The sequence below is a fragment of the Prionailurus bengalensis genome, chromosome B1 (genome assembly GCF_016509475.1).
Source record: "Prionailurus bengalensis isolate Pbe53 chromosome B1, Fcat_Pben_1.1_paternal_pri, whole genome shotgun sequence".
Classification (NCBI taxonomy): domain Eukaryota; kingdom Metazoa; phylum Chordata; class Mammalia; order Carnivora; family Felidae; genus Prionailurus; species Prionailurus bengalensis.
In genome coordinates, this window is record NC_057344.1 from 164159564 (window position 1) to 164177089 (window position 17526).

At 44.4% G+C, this 17526-nt stretch overlaps 1 long non-coding RNA gene, 1 other non-coding gene and 1 pseudogene across 2 annotated transcripts; 2 read left to right on the top strand and 1 right to left on the bottom strand.

Moving 5' to 3' along the window:
* Positions 1–2196: 2196 nt before the first annotated feature.
* On the bottom strand, positions 2197–5765 carry LOC122468328. The gene is made up of 2 exons (XR_006293210.1): positions 5403–5765; positions 2197–2354 (listed from the first exon to the last, which is right to left on the bottom strand). It is a non-coding gene; the product is annotated as an uncharacterized LOC122468328 (long non-coding RNA).
* A 268-nt stretch (positions 5766–6033) lies between these two features.
* Positions 6034–15873, top strand: LOC122469386 (annotated as a pseudogene).
* Positions 6725–6846, top strand: LOC122479295. Its single transcript, XR_006296339.1, has one exon. It is a non-coding gene; the product is annotated as a small nucleolar RNA SNORA26 (small nucleolar RNA).
* Positions 15874–17526: the final 1653 nt, after the last annotated feature.

Genomic DNA, 17526 nt, shown 5'->3' on the forward strand with positions numbered 1-17526 from the left:
CAATATCCCCCTTTTGTTTATAAGGAAGCTGAGAGGATGTACTTCTCTTGAGGGCACACAACTAGTAAATAACAGAGCTGGGATTCCAAGCTGCGCCTGTCCAGGTGCAAAGCCTCAGCCTTGTCCAGGACACCCAGCGGTCAGACTCACAGCCTCATTCCCTCCCACACCAACTGTACTAAAGCAAGTCCTTTCTTTGCCTCTTTGATGCATTTGACTGCAGTCAGTTAACCCGCTTTTTTACATAGACTTTCTTAATGGATGTTAATGCTGCTGTTCTAGAACTAGTTTTCCCTACCAGGATACCCAGGAACGTTTCAAAGTCACGCTGAGCAGTAGCAAATTACATTTTCCTCAACAAATTTCTCACGTGGTCATAAAATGATTGTGGATGTTGCCTGTGTATGTTGGTGTTTGTGACCTAGCTGTGAGCAGTAATTCAGGAAAACATCAAAGTTTTGTGGGTGACAAAGAATCACCTCTGATCTTCACTTCAAAGACAACCAAACAAAAACACCTTCCCAGCAACACCTTTGAGATTAATGTCAATCAGGTTTTTCCTCAACTTGTTGATACAAGTATGTGCATTATAATGAACGAAGCTTGTTAGAAAACTATAACCCTCCTCTAAAATGGCAGTAAAAATGCCCACAGGACACACACAATTTTTTTCCTGAGGTATTATAAGAGAATTTAGCAAATAGACACTTTTTTACCCCTTAGCCCTGATTCTCTAACACCTATTTTAAAAGGGTGCCAGCAAGTTTCCATCACAAAGAGGGCTGGTGCTCTTTCTAAGCCCGGAAGTCTAAACACCTGACATTCTCTGTACTGTCTGCAGAACTTTCCTTTCCTTCCTCCTCTCCAGAACCCACAACTAATTATCCCTCTTCTCCTGACTACATGCTCAGCTTCACAGCGCCTTTTGGTCTGGGTCTGGGGCCTATTTGAAATTCTCCAGTTCAATCTCCAGCTCTTCTGGAACATGGCAACTTGAGAAAGGAGGCCTTGCTCCTGGCACACTTCCCAGGCTGCTTCAACGCCTCATTTTGGTGCCCCACAAGTGCCCAGTGCGACCTCAACCACATCACTGGCTGTACGACATCATCTATGAGCTCTCAGAGAGGCAAGACCATGTCTGGATCATTTTTGTAGCCCATGCACATAGCCCAGTGCCCAACACACAGTGGGTGCTCAGTTAGTGGCTTCCGTTCAATTACGTGAATGAATGGAAATACAGACCACCCTTCCTCCATATGGCTGAAAAAGAGAGTCCCCAGGGGTCTAGGAAAGGAGAGCAAGCATGTTGGGGATAGGTCAGCTGGAGCAAGGATGGGCAGTTGGAGTATGTGACATGGAGAGGTCCAGGGAGTCAGAAGAAGTACACTTACTAGAAAGGAGTGCATTAGGCGCAGGCTAACGGTGACAGAGATGATAATACAGCCATTGGAGGGCCCGGGACAGAGCTTCAGGCCCCAGAGGGCTGGTGGTATTTTCTGCGTAATCAGTGTCCAGATGGACTCTATCCTTTTTAACTCTTTCCATCCAGAAGTGTGTGGCCGGGATTTCGTATTTCTTTGCTATGTGTTTATGTGAGGTCCAGGCTAATGTGGTAGCACCCTCAACTGGGGGACAGTTTCCTCAGTTCTGCACACCCATGGCCTCCATGATGAGTCTGGCCCAGTATGAGCTGGATAACACCCCCTGGGGCTTGACAAGATCATCTGTGAGTAACCGACTCTGCTATTGATTGAAGGCACTATGAAATAGCTGAAAATGGTTTCGAGACATTTTCAGTCTCAATACCCTGAACTTATTCGTTACTCAACAAATATGTGCCGAGTTTCAAATACATGTTAGCTACTGTGCTAGATCAAATGATACGGCCTCACACAGATCACAGTTGTAATGAAAGCAAGAACAGCAATGGTCAAATGTAAAAACATTACACTTTTCACATTCACTCTGTGCTTCCACAGCCACAGGAGAATGTGAGCAAGAGCAAAAGACAGAATATTTGTTATGTCCAATTTCATCTGAATTCCAGCACATATTAAAAGGGCAATTTCTACGCTGAGTTACTGAAATGAGGTGAGAGTTGATTTGGGAGAATTTTATGAAGAGAGATTATTTTCAATTTTTATGTAACATTCATCCCAGAGTCCAAATAACAACCATGGGGATCCACACAGCCAGAAGCATGAAGCAAATATATTAGAGGGATTCAGTTGCAAAAAACAAAATTCACATTAGGTCTTACAGGTCGGCCGGTCTCAGAGTCGTGGGGGGAGGCTGCCCATCGTAGCCCAGTTCCTTCTTCAGACTCATCAGTGAGAGAAGGGACTCCTTCCTCCCTGGAGAAGAGTGAGAAAGGGGGCAGAGACAGACAGGTATGTTACCCTACTGGAAACACCTCTACCTGGAACCTGGAGGCGTGGGGAATCGCGCACTTTCCAGGAACCAGCTCAGTATTTGAAGTAATCGATTTCGTTCCTTGTGACGCTGACCTGGATGCTGTCTTTCAAAACCAAGTCAATCACACGTGTGCCTGACCTAATCACCACAATAAGGGCTGCCCATGCCCACAGCATGTAGACCAGTAACAGTCGCCTAGGATGGATACAAGAAGCTTCTGACGAGCTGGAGCTGTGCAAAATCCCCAAGTGCAAGAGTGTTTTCTTCCTCTTGTACCGTCAATCCCAGGTCCACCGCGTCAGCATTGGGATCCATAGAAAGATCCCAGAGTGGTCAGCAATCACTCTAAAAAGCATATTATCACAAACTTCTCAAACTGGTAAATGCCCACGGATACCACATCCTGACACACCAACTCTTGACATTATTGTTTTCCAGCAAGTCAGCTTCATTCAACGTAGGCTTTAATAATGTATTTCAGATATTCTTACTCATCTTACTGAAAACAGAGTGCAATTTTGAAAACAAAATGAGCAGACCTCCATTTACAAGGCGACTCTTTCACTTCCTTTCTACTGTTTTATCACTTGAAAGATTTATCTTATTCTCCTTTTGTTTGAATTTGGAAACTGGAATGTTGAAGAGCAGCTGATAAAGCACATATTCCAGACTTTAAAGTTTTAGCTTAATATTAACTCATCAGGGGGGAGAAAAAAGTATGAAACTAACCGATCTCCATTTGTCATGAAAATATGGCAATAAAAATGCACCTGCAGTTTACAAAACAGGTCAAGGTCATTTGTGGCGCTTATTAATCCTGCCACTCCTGTGAAAAAGGCTAAAAGCACTGCCTACATTTATTTTGCAAATGGAAAAAAAGTAACAGGTTTCGTCTTGCTCTGGGTATAATAGCAAAGCCCGTGGTAGAGCCAAAAATAGAACCTGAAAGCATTCATGTTCCTTTTTTGATATAGAACAGGCCTCAACCCAAGCAGTCTCATTAAAATTGTGCTACAGAAGAAGGAGGCTGCCTCTTCATTCAATTTTCCTTAATAGAATTAAATAGTTCATCATGGCTGTACTTTCAACTGGGTACCTAATGCTAATTAGTTTAACTGACCAACCAAAACTCATTTATACAGTAAGTTCATAGGCTCCATTGGGTGCTAAACAAAATAGGTAGCATGTAATCATTTTAAAGAATTCTTTTAAGAAAAAGCAGTATTTAAAATCCAATATAATCAAACACGATAGGACCGCAGCACGATTGCTTAGGGTCAGCTGGTCAACATGCAACCTCTAACATAGCTGCCTTACTACAACTCTGGATTTTAAAAGAGTTCTAAATTAAATCCCGCAATCACTTTTAAGAAAAAGCACCTTCCAAGTTTCAGAAGTTGAGAATTCCATGCTGCCATCCTGTGTCCACCATCTGGCCACTGCAACTATGATTTTCGTTTCCTCCCCTACGTTTGTGCGTTAATGTACGAGTGTTGCAGTGGAACTTAAGTCAGTGTTGCTAGTGTTTCGCATGTGCTTAGAAACCCTAACGTGTCCAGCAGCCATCTATACTACTACACTGGGAATAGAGTAGTTCTCACAAAATATTAGCACGATGCGGATCCTCAGGAACAAAATGAGGAATTTCATCACGCCTGCTGCACCCAGTGGGCAGGTAAAAGGATTAAATGAGATCATCTACGCGGCTCAATACACATACAGAGCAGGTAGTAAAGGGCGCCAAGAAGGTTAGCTCTTAATATCTTTAACACGCTGGCCTGACGCACGCCAGCCTTGCCAACAGCAATGTTTTATTGACATACATCTATACAACACATTATCAATAAGCATCATTTACGGACTTCAGGCTCTGGCATGTTCTGGCAGCCACCAGCATCTCCGGCCACATCCCCCACTGCAGCCCAGTTTATATCATGCCTCGTCCTGTATTTCTCTCCACACACCACCCTCCCGCCCCCCGCCCTTGGCGTTGTGTGCAGAAGTCACAGCAGCCTTCCTGCAATTCCATGAAAGCACTGAGCTCTTTCCTAGAACACACACTCTGCACATGCATTCCCCTCTGTGTGGAACTATAGCCGTGGGTCCTCTCCTTTGCCCCATAAACTTGTCTTCAGTTTTCTGCTTAATCAAAAGCTGAGTCTTTGATTACTATTGTAACTCTTGTTAAGTGCTAATTTTACATTTTTGATGTGATTCTTTTATTAATGTCTATTTTACCCACTAGACCCTTCCACCAGGGCGAGGTTCACATTTTGGGGTTTTTTCCCCCTCACTATCTGTATACCTCCAGGTCTAGCGCAGCGTTTGGCCTATGTTAGGTTCTCAACTCATATGGGTTCTATAAATAAATAAACAAACACATCCCAATAGGAGGCTACGGGCTCCCAAGGACTGAGCATGTCTCTTTCCACTTTATTTCATAATCGCTGTTCCCCTTACCCCTGGCCTTAACTCTATTATGAAAATATGCATGTTTTACGAGGTTAAAATAACTTGGGAAAAATAAAATGTAAATTTTTTTTTTTAATTTTTTTTTCAACGTTTATTTATTTTTGGGACAGAGAGAGACACAGCATGAATGGGGGAGGGGCAGAGAGAGAGGGAGACACAGAATCCGAAACAGGCTCCAGGCTCTGAGCCATCAGCCCAGAGCCTGACGCGGGGCTCGAACTCAGGGACCGCGAGATCGTGACCTGGCTGAAGTCGGATGCTTAACCAACTGCGCCACCCAGGCGCCCCAAAATGTAAATTTAAGTTTACAAAGAGAGGGAAGAAAAGAGATAACAATGAGATAAACACAGAAATGGCTGGTTGGTCAACATTAGCAAGGGGCAGCTTGGATAGCAGTTAAACCACTGCTGCAGGCTCATTCAGGGACTGGGAGGAAGGACTGGGAAGCTGAAGGGTTTGAAAAGCCCTATTCCCATCCCCCACAACATTCTTCTTCTTAATAATAAAATACTTACGTTTTTCTCCTTAGCATTTGTCACCCTAAGATATATTGGGTATTTTTGTCTTGATTTTTCTTCTCCACTGTAACATCTAAGGCTTTTGTTTCATCCATTTAAGGATTAGAAACGTGCATGGCACACAGCAGGCACTCAAATGTGATAAAAATGTGGCACAGTAAAGAACAGCTCAGGATTTTAGGAGGCTGTATGACCCAGAGCTGTGGCCCAGGGGCTGAGCTGGGGAGAGGTAAGGGCCAAAGCCTCTCCAGGACAGTCCCCGAGGAAGGAACGTTGGCCTGAGAGAATCACATCCACGAGGGTCTTGAGGGACGCCATTCTCCCGTCCCGATTCTCAAGCTCCAAAAAGGAACTATACTAGTCTCCCAGTCTAAGCCAGAGAGGAAAGTCCCACGCGCTGAGACCTTGGGCGCCAATGACCGGGCCCGCCCCTTTCCGCCCCCGCCCTCTCGAGGATTGGCTGCTCTCCCTGCCACCCCGCCCCAGGCCTCCCTAGGATTGGCTGCTCTCCCCCACCGCCTCGTCCTTTCCCCGCCCCCTTCCCGGGGATTGGCTGCCTACTTTCTAGCCCCGGCCTCTGGCTGGGTCTCTGGTGTTCGCGGGCTTTTGTGTCTCACGGAGTGCGGCGATGAGTGGGGCTCGATTCTCAGGTCCCTTGCGGCGGGGAGAACGCCCGGCCTCCGGGCCCGGGTGGGGCTGCGCTCGCCCCGCATTCCTTCGAGCTTTGCCCGCCCGGAGCTCCGCTGCTCCCGGCGGCCAGAACGGAGGGGTAGAGCAGCCCTCGGCGACCCGGGGGGCGGGCCGTCCAGCCCGTCCCGGGGCCACGCGAGGCATAGCCGCCGGGAGGCTTCCCCGCGGGCAGGCCCGGGCGCCCTAACCATCTTGCGCTTTGCTCCCCCAGGGCGCGGCCGCAGTGGCGGCTGCTTTGCGGCGGGTTCGGGGCCCGGCCCCCGCCTGCGAATGCGGGAGCCCGACCCGGGGCCTGCGGAGTCGGTCTCCGACGTGTGCGGGGCTGCAGCGGCCTGACTTACAGGCTCAGGTATGTCCCCGTCCAGGAGGGAAAAGCGAGGCGCTCGGCCCGGAGCACGTGGCCAATGGCGACCGGGGGTTCCCACGTGCTTGGTTCCAAGGCCCCCCAATTGGCTGCCCCTTCGGATAGAGGGCATGTAAGTTCCCGGCTCCCCCACCCCCCGCAGGACAACTGCTTCCGGTGGGTTTTCCGACTTGGCCCTGGAAACCGCTGAGGTTCAGGGGGTGTTGTCGGGAGAAGAGAGCAGGGGTCGTAGAGAAGCCTGTAAAACCCCAGACCGCCCTTTCCTGTGCCCTTTTAAGGTTGACGCAGTGCCTTAAGAGGCTAACACAGAAGGGTAAAGTAAGTCTCCATAAAACCCAGGGATGAGACTGTAAAACTCCTCTCTGGATCCTGTCTGGAGTCACAGCGGAACCAGAGGAAATTTTTCTTTCGGTTCAAGCACCCTTGTGATATTTTAACACATCTCAGAGCACAAATGGTGGATTCAAGCTTAACATTGATGGTACTTTCAGTTCAAGTGTTGGTATTTGTCACTGAAGAAGGAACAACCTATGAGAGTGAGACTGTAAATTGAGAACATCTGAAGACACTGGCTCACAAAGGTCATAAAGCTTCTGGAGCCACACCTCACTGGGTAGAAACAACAGGTCCAGAATACTTGAAATTGACCCGTTTTTGGTCACCCCATGCAGAAAATGAATTTAAAATTTTGTATGTCTTGTCTATTGTTCGATGTGAGCACCGTTACATTTTTCTAGACTTAGTTTGCAATACCCTAAGATTATGAAAATACTTACTAACCAGCATTTTCTCGCTTCTGTAATCTTGCTTGCTTAACACATTCCTCCCCTTCCCCCTTCCCCTTTTTTCTCCCGCCACAAGTAAGGACAAAGCCTTCCCGCCAAAGGACAGACAAAGGACGCCCAATCAGAGAACAACAAATGTCCTTACTTTAAAGTCAACTAATCAGGCCCCCCATAATCTGAAACCTCCCCTATGCTATTTGTCTCTGTCTATAAAAACGCTGTACCAACCCTGATCGGGGCCTCTTAGCGTCACTGGCAACGAGTGCGCGGAGGTCCAGGTTCGAACCTGCAATAAACGACCCTTGCCGCTTGGCTTTGACTTACGACTCTGGTGGTCTCTTGTGGGGGGTTTCACGACCTCGGGCGTTAACACCCAGGGCTGCTTCCATTCCTTGTTTGGGTGAGCATTATGGGCCCTTGAGCGAACAGTACTTAGACAGTTATGTAGAGAGAACTATTGGAGCATATCATCAACAGGTGAAAAACACATGATCTTCACTTACTAAATAGCCTTGCCATACCTTTCTACCAGGGGTTGGAGCATCCATCAAAGTTTTTAGAAGAAAACATGCATTATGACCTCACTGGGAAGAGGCCTTAGAAGGACTGCTAACACTGCCCTCGAAATAAAAATCTTCCTGGATTCACATGAGACACACCAAGCTAGATCCAGATCAACACCTACATGGTAGTGAGAAGGCCATCCATACGAGTGACCTCAAGTTGAGGATTCCCAGGTTCCAGAAGCAGATGACACCATGAAGTAGGCAGCTTTGTCCAAGATCTTGGATCAAGAACGTTGTCTTCATTTATCTTCCCTTGAAGCCTCTCTCCCGGACTTGGGAAGTTCTCTGACCTAGAAATTAAAAACAAAAACAAACCTCTTTTATTTATAGAAAGGTTGGGTGGAGCTTGCTTGTCTTAATCTTGTCTCCCTCTGTCCCTCCACTATGGGCTCCCTTTCAAACTGTGTCTTGCTTCAGCTAACCGTTATTGCTTTTTCAACAATTCTAGCACAATCCCAGTACCCACTCCCACCCCTCTTCCAAACCCTGGCCGCCTTAGCGAATTTATCTGACTGCTGGTTATGTCAACACCTAGATAACGCACAAGAACCTGAATTAGTTTTTGTTCCTGCCCATGTAAGCACCTGGTGGACCCATTCTGGACAGTGGATGCATAAAAGGGAATGGTATCCACAAACAAGAGGACACAATCACTCTACTTCCTCCTATGGTAGAGTACTTTGGCATTGGGAAACTTCTGCGGAAGCTCAAGGTCTGTCATTAACTCAGGTGAGACTTTTGGAGGGAAATTTTTGTTTGCATTGAAAACAAAAATGGCACTGGACCCTTCCTAGGTGACGTACCAAAACAATACTGTAATCAAACAGTATGGTTTGATTCCACAGATGGCACCTTCAGACCTTCTATAGATGTTGCAAATGAGTCCAAGACTGATTATTATGATGCAAATGTTTGCCTAGTCACTGGACAATATTCCTGGTTTGCAGGCCACACGACTGGGACCTGGAACAGCTCACCTTTTCCCCTAGTCGGTCTGCCCAATACCCAAGACTACATATGGGTGGACCAAAATTCTGGAATGACCTGGTTAGGTAATGACACCTATCTCCATAGCTGCCAGAATCAAACCAAAGGTCTTCTATACCAGATATTTCGCAACTTGTTTTGTTCTTATAGGCTGACAGAGGCACATGGTAAATGGAGATGTGCAGATGCCAACATAACTAATGTCAAAGGTCATGGTGGACACCCGATGCCAGCCTGGTGGGTCACACGGTCCACTCTGACCTTGTCCGTGAACAACTCTGGTCTTTTTATCTTATGTGGTAATAAAGTATATAAGGAGTTCCCACCTAACTGGTCAGGGCGATGTGGACTCGGCTACCTGGCACCTTCCATCAGCCAGTATCCCGCTTTCAATGGTAGCCAAATTACAGATGTGGGCTCCTTAATACATAAAGTAGCACCACACAGACGTACGCAACGAGACGTCATAGACCCTCCACCCGTTTATCACAACCCCAATTCGTTAAGGGCCCTTTTTTCAAGATTGGGAACTTCTGATCTAGAAGAAGCAATTCTAAACATTTCCAAAGCCACCGAACAAGGATTGGCTGCCACGGTGCAGACCTCGGAGGCGCGCCAGTCAAGAGTTAGCAGCTTACTCTCTGCACTCCAAAATCACCATCTGGATCTATCGGCTGCTCAACAAGGAAGAACGTGTACGATCGTTGGCAACCAGTGCTGCCTCTATGTAAACAAGTCAAAAGAAGTGAGGTTTCTTTTGAACAGTGTGAAGGAACGGATCGACAGTCGACGTCGAATGAGGGAATTAGCCTTTAATTGGACTGACCTCGTCTCAGGAGTGAGAGACTGGTTCAGTGGACATTGGGGCCACATGTTTGGATTTGTTCTGCTCGGCTTCATCATTGTTCTCATCTGTGTTGCCGTTCGCAGATCTCTCACCTCCCGAGTTCCTGCCCAAGTGTCCTCTTCACAGCACTACACAGGGCTCCTTGCCTGTGGAACTTCATGTGAGGTTTCAAACAAGGAAACCAGGGGACCAGCCCCACCCGAAGGGCATCAAGACTCCTTTGCACTGACAGCATCTGAACAAACAGCAGCTGCAGAAGGAGGCCTACTTCAGACTTCTCTTTGATGAGTAAAGCAGGCCTTTCTGAGAATTCAGCTGTCCTAACCCTCTCTCCAGGGAGCCTTTTGTAAGGGAGGAGCCTGACTTGGTATCTGGGCATCCGAAGAATTGTGTAAATAAGTCCTAACTGCACCTTCCATACTTTCCACTGAAGCCTTAATACCCACTCCCCATCCCATTAAGCTGGTATATAAAACCTTATCCCTGGCTGTTCAGTGGCGGCCCTTAACATGCTTCCACATACATATATGATAAATGTTGCTCCTATCAGTCTGTTAATTCGTAGGCCCTCAACCATTTGAACCTGTGTGTTTAATAACTGAAGACTTTCCCTTCAGGAGGAGGCTGTAAACCCTTTAATAGCTGGGAGGATTTGATGTGCTCTCCTGGTTGCCCGTGTGCGTTTAATCTCCAGTCTAAAGGGGAGGTTTGTCTGGGGTGAATGGTAGCCGTCTGATTTCCCATGGGCAGAGGCAGAGGATAGGATTGTAGAGACGGGGCAGCATTTACTGTATTGAACGCGTCATCTGCCCAGTCCTGTGGTGAGGTCCTTACATTTTTCTATAGAATCCTCTCCAGTTTGTAGGTGAATAAACTCCAAGGGTAGATGACATGTTAAAGATTACATTATTCCTAAAAACAAGAGCAAGGTGCACAACAGGGTATCTGGTGCACTGCCGTTCATAAAGCAGAGGAAATAAAGTATACATGCGTATATATGTAGATTTACTCAGTTTTGCCAATAGACCACTCAGAAAGGATAAGTCAGAAGCTAATGAAGGTGATTACATATAAGAGGCATGGGCAGTGAGAGTCTCACCCCCTTTTTTAAAAGTTGCATATAAACAAACTGATGAACATTTTAGCAAATTGACAACTTTTTCATAGAAAATAATTCTTACGAGTTATGCAACATAAACCCAGTAATTCTGGGTACATCTTAGAAGTGGGTTTATTGTTCATAGTAGTGTTGTCAAAAGATTGAAGAAACAGCCTAGTCCAGTGAGACAGAGCGTAATAACAGTTCCTTCCCTGTGTGTGTTAAGCAAAATGTGGCTGAACTCTTGGCATTGAAACTAGAGAAGCCACTGGAAGATAAGCATGCAGGGCTCAGCATCCGGTGTGGTATGTGGTTCATAAGGCAGATGACGGATGCAGGGTGCTGTGTTAGAGTGGCACAAGTGTTAAGCCGTCCAGGGAAAATATGGGGAAAAGAAATCTAGATTCATAGTAACCTCAATTTTCTTCTGTAAAATGGAATTAAACAGTAAGGGTGGGTAGGGCCAGTACTGCTTACTTAGCTTTTTTGGCCATAAAAATGAGTCTGTTACTAATTTCATAATAGAAGGTTGATAGCCACTGGCCCTTGGATTCAGTGTTCATAGTCAGTGTTAAAGAGGTTTAAGACAAAACTAGATTATTTGTTTGCTTGTGCGCCTGCTGTCTGCTCTCTGCCAGAATGTAAGCTTCACAAAGACAGGTGTATTTGTGGAATCACAGTGAAGAGGGTTGTGGTGAGATGAAAGAATGCGTGCAAAGCCCTCACAGTTGACCATGGGCATTGCTTAACTAAATGTAAGATTGAGTTCACCTGTAGCCAATATGCGTCTCTGGCAGATTTGAACTTTTGCATCGACTTTTGTCAGGTGTAAATGTGAAAACTTTTGAATAAAGTTGATTATAAAAGTTGGAGTTCTTGTTCTGGCTTGCTTTGTTCCCTTCAAGTAGTCAGGTACATCCGAAACCTCATACGTACTTACAAATGTATTTATTAAACGCGTATTCCACAATGCCAATGACTAAGTGAAAGGAGAGTGCGGTCATTGGCATGATAGAAAATGTCTGTTGGAAAGATAGTCTTATCAAATAACATGAATGGTTCTGAAATATGTTAAGCCCCACATTATTGGGTTAGAAGATAGGCTTTCCTGCTTCCATATTTAAAGTTTGTAGGGGATGGACAGTCCTAGAAAATAGTTTCAAGTTTACTAATGATGGACCCAAAGACATTTTTGATATGTGAAACTTACAGGGAAAATATCCATTATTCAGCCGAACACAATACATTGGTTGGGAAAAGAGTTCATTATTTATTAGCCAACTCAAAAGGCTCACCAGATGTTTTAGCAATTCACTGAATTATTTATCAACATTTACTGAGACTCAAAGATGCCACAAATCAAGAGCCATTGTAATCAATTCTTTTAGTATTAACACTAATCCTCCAAGTGATTGTTACTGTGGTGAATGATTTCAATGTCTTAAATCTACAAATAGGACTAAGGTGGCTCTCCAAAAGACCTTGTTCTTAAGTGTTTTGTTTGCAAAATGATACCATTTTAGAAGTTTTGGTAGCCTGAATTGAAAACATCAAAATCGAAGTATTGTGCAAATGCCCTGTTTCTTTTTAAAGTTGAACTGTCAAAATTGTAGCGTTAACAGTAGATCATGCCACTGCAATTATCATTGTGGCCTTTACGTGGTGGTTTTCTACTTCTCTGTTTATTAATTGAAATTCTACTGCCAGTAAGATTTGTTTCAGTCATTTTTATCAGTATGGACTCTTGGATATATACATTGTTCTTTGGTTGTAATGCAGGACTGTCATTTTTACTATTGCTCAAATTGTCCCAGCTATGTCCTCTGAGAGCTCTTTCAAGTTGGCTCCCACATCCTTTTGACATACTCCCGTCCTTTGTTTTGTTTTATGTTTCACACTTCCTTCCTGGAGCATCAAGATGCTCCAGCCTCACCTTATGGTTTTCCTGCCCAGCCTCAGGACCCATCATATTCCAAGGAACCATGGTTCCTTTTCCTGATAATGTTATTGAGAAACCCAAAAGCAGGGTACAAGGTATGCTCATTGCCACTGCTATTAGGGTGCCCACCCTTGATGGACAAAGCTAGAAAATCTGTGTCCATGAATCCATGTATATGCGTTGGTACCTATATTTCTATGTCTAGACATAGTAAAATAAATTAGTTCATACTGATTTCTTCAACTCCTCTGTGATGTGGAGAACAAAGGCAAAAGAAATACAGAAAAAATTAAACTTCCTTATAACTTGCAGCCCATTGACAAGTACTTGGGACAGGCAGAGCGACCTTCCTCAAGGAGCTAAGCTGCCTCGATGTTAATACTTTGCTAGAGGAAAAAGGCAACCTTAGCTTGACATTAGCCCAACCTCCAGGATCATGTAAAAAAAAATCCCATTAGAAACTTCCTTTAACTCTACCCACCCCACCAAGATATATGTTAGCAATCATCCTCCATGTACATGTATATGTATATGGCCCACTGATACACATCTGAAGGGTCTCATGACTAAGGTTTTGCTACAGTAATAAATTACCTTTTCCCAACAACACCCAGCCCCTCAAGGTCCTGGAAACGTTGCTTCCAAATTCCTTAGAGACTTATGCGATCCCTAACCCCCTCCTGACTTAAAAGTGTGTAATCAGCCACTCCTCACATACCCAATGCAGCTCTTTCTGCCCACAGGTCCTGTCCCCTTTAGGAAGACCAACTTTTTGCACCAAAGATGTCTCAAGAATTCTTTCTTGACCACTCACTCCTGAACCCCAGCTTTTCACGTCAGTCTATTTTTTTTTCCGGAAACAATGAACTATTTTATCATATATGAACAGGTATACACACACACATACATATATATATCATAAATGAATAGGTATATAGATAACCTCTTTAAAAGTTGATCCATCATTGGGATCTAGATAATCTAAGTACAAAATGAAAGTGATCAAGAAAACCACTTAAATTACTTAAAGGAAATGAAGTCAGTTCCTCACTCAATTCTGTGTTACACAGATGGAAGACTGGGGAACAAATACTTTTTATTGTGATGATTACATTGTGACTTTATAGAAGATAGAGTATTTAAATGTAGCAGTCTTAACCAGCACTCCTGCAAAGGAATATTTCAGGAGGAACAGTTGCATTATTACCTTGCAACAATTTTGTAGAATGTAACTTTCAAACCAAGAGATCTGCAAAAATCAAAGATTAAGAGGATGTCCATTGAGCGTTAAAAAAAATTATAGCACAAAGTAGTAACAACTGTGGGAAAACATGTATAATAAAAATAATTGTTGGGGCGCCTGGGTGGCTCAGTCAGTTGGGCGGCCAACCACAGCTCAGGTCATGATCTTGCAGTCTGTGAGTTTGAGCCCCGCGCCAGGCTCTGTCCTGAGTGCTCAGAGCCTGGAGCCTGCTCCCGATTCTGTGTCTCCCTCTCTCTCTGCCCCTTCCCTGCTTGCTCTCTGTCTCTCTCTCCCTCAAAAATAATAAACAATGAAAAAAAAAATTGTTAAGGAAAATGTGGATTTTCTCAATTTTCCAAAATTTCCAAATTTTTCCAAATATTATTATATTTTCAAAATAATCTATTTTTGAAGGAGATCCTTGTGGTGACATAATTCCGTGTCTTGCTTGTGACGGTGGTTACATGAATCTACACATGACAAAACACATAAAACCATGGAACACTGTCATGCATATACCAATGTTAATTTTCTTTTTTCTAAATTTTTTTTAATATTTATTTTTAAGAGAGTGAGCATGTGAGCACAAGTGGGGGAGAGGCAGAGAGAAAGGGAGACACAGAACCTGAGGCAGGCTCCAGGCTCTGAGCTGTCAGCACAGAGTCTGACTTGGGGCTCCAACACACAAGCTGTGAGATCATGACCTGAGCCGAAGTCAGACACTCAACAGACCGAGCCACCCAGGCACCCCCAATGTTAATTTCCTGGTTTTGATATTATAGTTTTGCTACTGGGGGAATGTGGGTGAATATTTTTGCAACTTTCTGTGAATCTATAATTCAGAGTAAAAAGGTGGGCTTTTTTTTTTTTCAGAGTAAACTTTTGAACGAGAATTTTAAAACGATCCTTTTGTCCTTTCGTAATCCTGTATGTTTTCTTCATCAAGTTCAGCAATTTCCTGATTATCTGCTTATTTACTCATCCATTCATTCAACAAACGGTAGTTGAGTATGTGCTAGCCATTGTTTTAGGTCCAGAACACACGGCAGTGAACAAAACAGAATTAAGGCTCACATTCGATCAAGAGAAGAAAAACAAACAAACAAATCACACTTCAAAAAAGTAAAAATAAAAACAGAGTGATGTGATTATGAGTAGTTGGCAGGCTACCTTATACCCAGCAGAGCAATTAAGTGAAATCTGCGACAAGCTAGTCTTTCAGTTGTATCGGGATCTTTGCATACCTTTGCTGGGGATTCAGTTTCCTTACTATAAGATGGGAATGATAATAAAAATAAAATCCAGCTTCTCGCCGAATGCCGCCAGCACAGCATTTCATGGAGATTGGCCAGGGTGGCCTACGTCTCCCTTGGGCCTCACGCTGGGAAGCTGTTCATGATCGTAGATGGTATTGACCAGAACAGGGCTTTGGCTGATGGACCTTTGTGTCAGGTGAGGAGACAGGCTGTGCCTTTCAAGTGCATGCCGCTCACTGACTCTGTCGTCAAGTTCCCTCACAGTGCCTGCCAGAAGTATGTCTGACAAGCCTGGCAGAAGGCAGATATCAAACGGGCAGCCACGAGATGGGCCAAGAAAATTGAAACCAGAGAAAGGAAAGCCAAGATGACAGATTCTGATCATTACAAAGTCATGAAGGCAAAGAAAATGAGGAACAGAATAACCAAGCTTGAAGTTAGGAAGCTACAAAAAGCAACTCTCCTGAAAGCTTCTCCCCAAAAAAGCAGTTGCTGCTAAGGGTGCGGCTTCAGCAGCTGCTGCAAGGGTGCCAGCAAAAAAGATGGCTGCTGTGGGCAAGAAGGTTCCAGCCTAGAATGTTCCTGTCCTGAACGCTGCAGGCCAGAAGGCAGTGCCTCCAAAGGCTCTGAAGGGTCAGAAAGCACCTGTTCCGAAGGCGTCTGGCAAGAAAGCATAAAAGCATAAATAAGTAATAATAAACGCTCTTTTTGACAAATAATAAACTATCTCACTGGGTTTTTGTGAGATAGTATGAGCTTTGCACACAAAGTGTCAGAAAATGCCTGACATATAGAAGAATAATTTATAAATGTTAGTTTCATTATTACTTTAAGCTGGGGTCTCAGATAAGGTTTTGTGGAGGAAGAAAAATTTAAGCTGAGGTCCAAAGGACAAAAAGGATCCAGCCTTATGGAGATGGGGGCCAGGAAGAGTATTCCAGGCAGAGGAAACAGCTGGTATAAAGATTCAAGTGGGACAGTTCAGCCACTGAAACTAGGTAGGAGAAGGTAGAGTGGTCATGTGCTGTGTCAGCCTGACTAGGGGTTGTGACTTTCATTTAAGTGCTTCAGAAAAGCAATGATCCTTTAAAAAGGATCGCTCAGGGGGCACCTGGGTGGCCTAGTCAGTCGAGCACCCAACTTCAGCTCAGGTCATGATCTCAGGGTTTGGGAGTTCGAGCCCCGCGTCAGGCTCTCTGCTGTCGGCGCAGAGCCGGCTTTGGATCCTCTGTCTCCCTCTCTCTCTCCGCCTCTCCCCCACTGGTGCATGCACTCTGTCTCAAAAATAAATAGACATTTAAAAAGTAACAAAATAAAAAAAATTATAAGGATCACCCAGCCTGTCTTGCCGAGAAAGGAGGCAGCAGAGACACCAGCTGGAGGAAGGGTTATTTCAGAGGCCAAGGTAAGAGATTCTATAGCCAGGACTGTAGAAGTGGAGATAAAGAGAAGTGAGGGATTAACTTTGTGTCAAACTTGATTTTCAAACCTCCCATTCTGCTATTGTGCTTTTCTTTTTCCATTTTATAGATATTTAAAGTTGTACTAGATATTCAGATATTCCAGCCCTTTCTGTTGAGTTCTTCAAAGCAGAGAGAAATGGACTTTTCTTCCACAGATGTGTTTCAAAAATTGTCTACTAAGAATTCTCCATAAATTTAAGCTTTTATATTTAATTTCTTACCTATAGACTATTTGTTTTCAAATTTTGAATCAGTTATCAAAATATATTCATTAGTTTTCCTTACCTTTGTGATTTTGAAAAATCTTATACAACCAGGTTTTCTGTTTCTCTTTTAAATTGGAGCTGTGATGGGGCACCTGGGTGGCTCAGTCCATTAAGCGTCCGACTTCAGCTCAGGTCATGATCTTGTGGTCCATGGGTTCGAGCCCAGCATCGGGCTCTGTGCTGAGTGCTCAGAGCCTTGAACCTGCTTTGGATTCTGCATCTCCTTCTCTCTCTGCCCCTCCTCCATTTGCTCTCTCTCTCTCAAAAGTAAATAAACATTAAAAATAATATTACAAAAATAAATAAGTAAATAAATAAATAAATAAACTTTTAAAAAGTTTAAATTGGAGTTGCATCTCTTTCTGGATTCTTTTTCACTGAAGCAGACTTCTGCTATATGACTGCTATTCTGAAATGGCTCCATAATAGGTTGTAAAAGCTGATAATAGTCCTCCGCTCCTCTGGGCATTCTTTTATATTCTAATCCATGTGAATTAAAAAATAAATTTTCGGGGCTCCTGGGTGGCTCAGTCGGTTAAGCGGCCAACTTCGGCTCAGGTCATGATCTCACGGTCCGTGACTTTGAGCCCCACATCAGGCTCTGTGCTGACAGCTC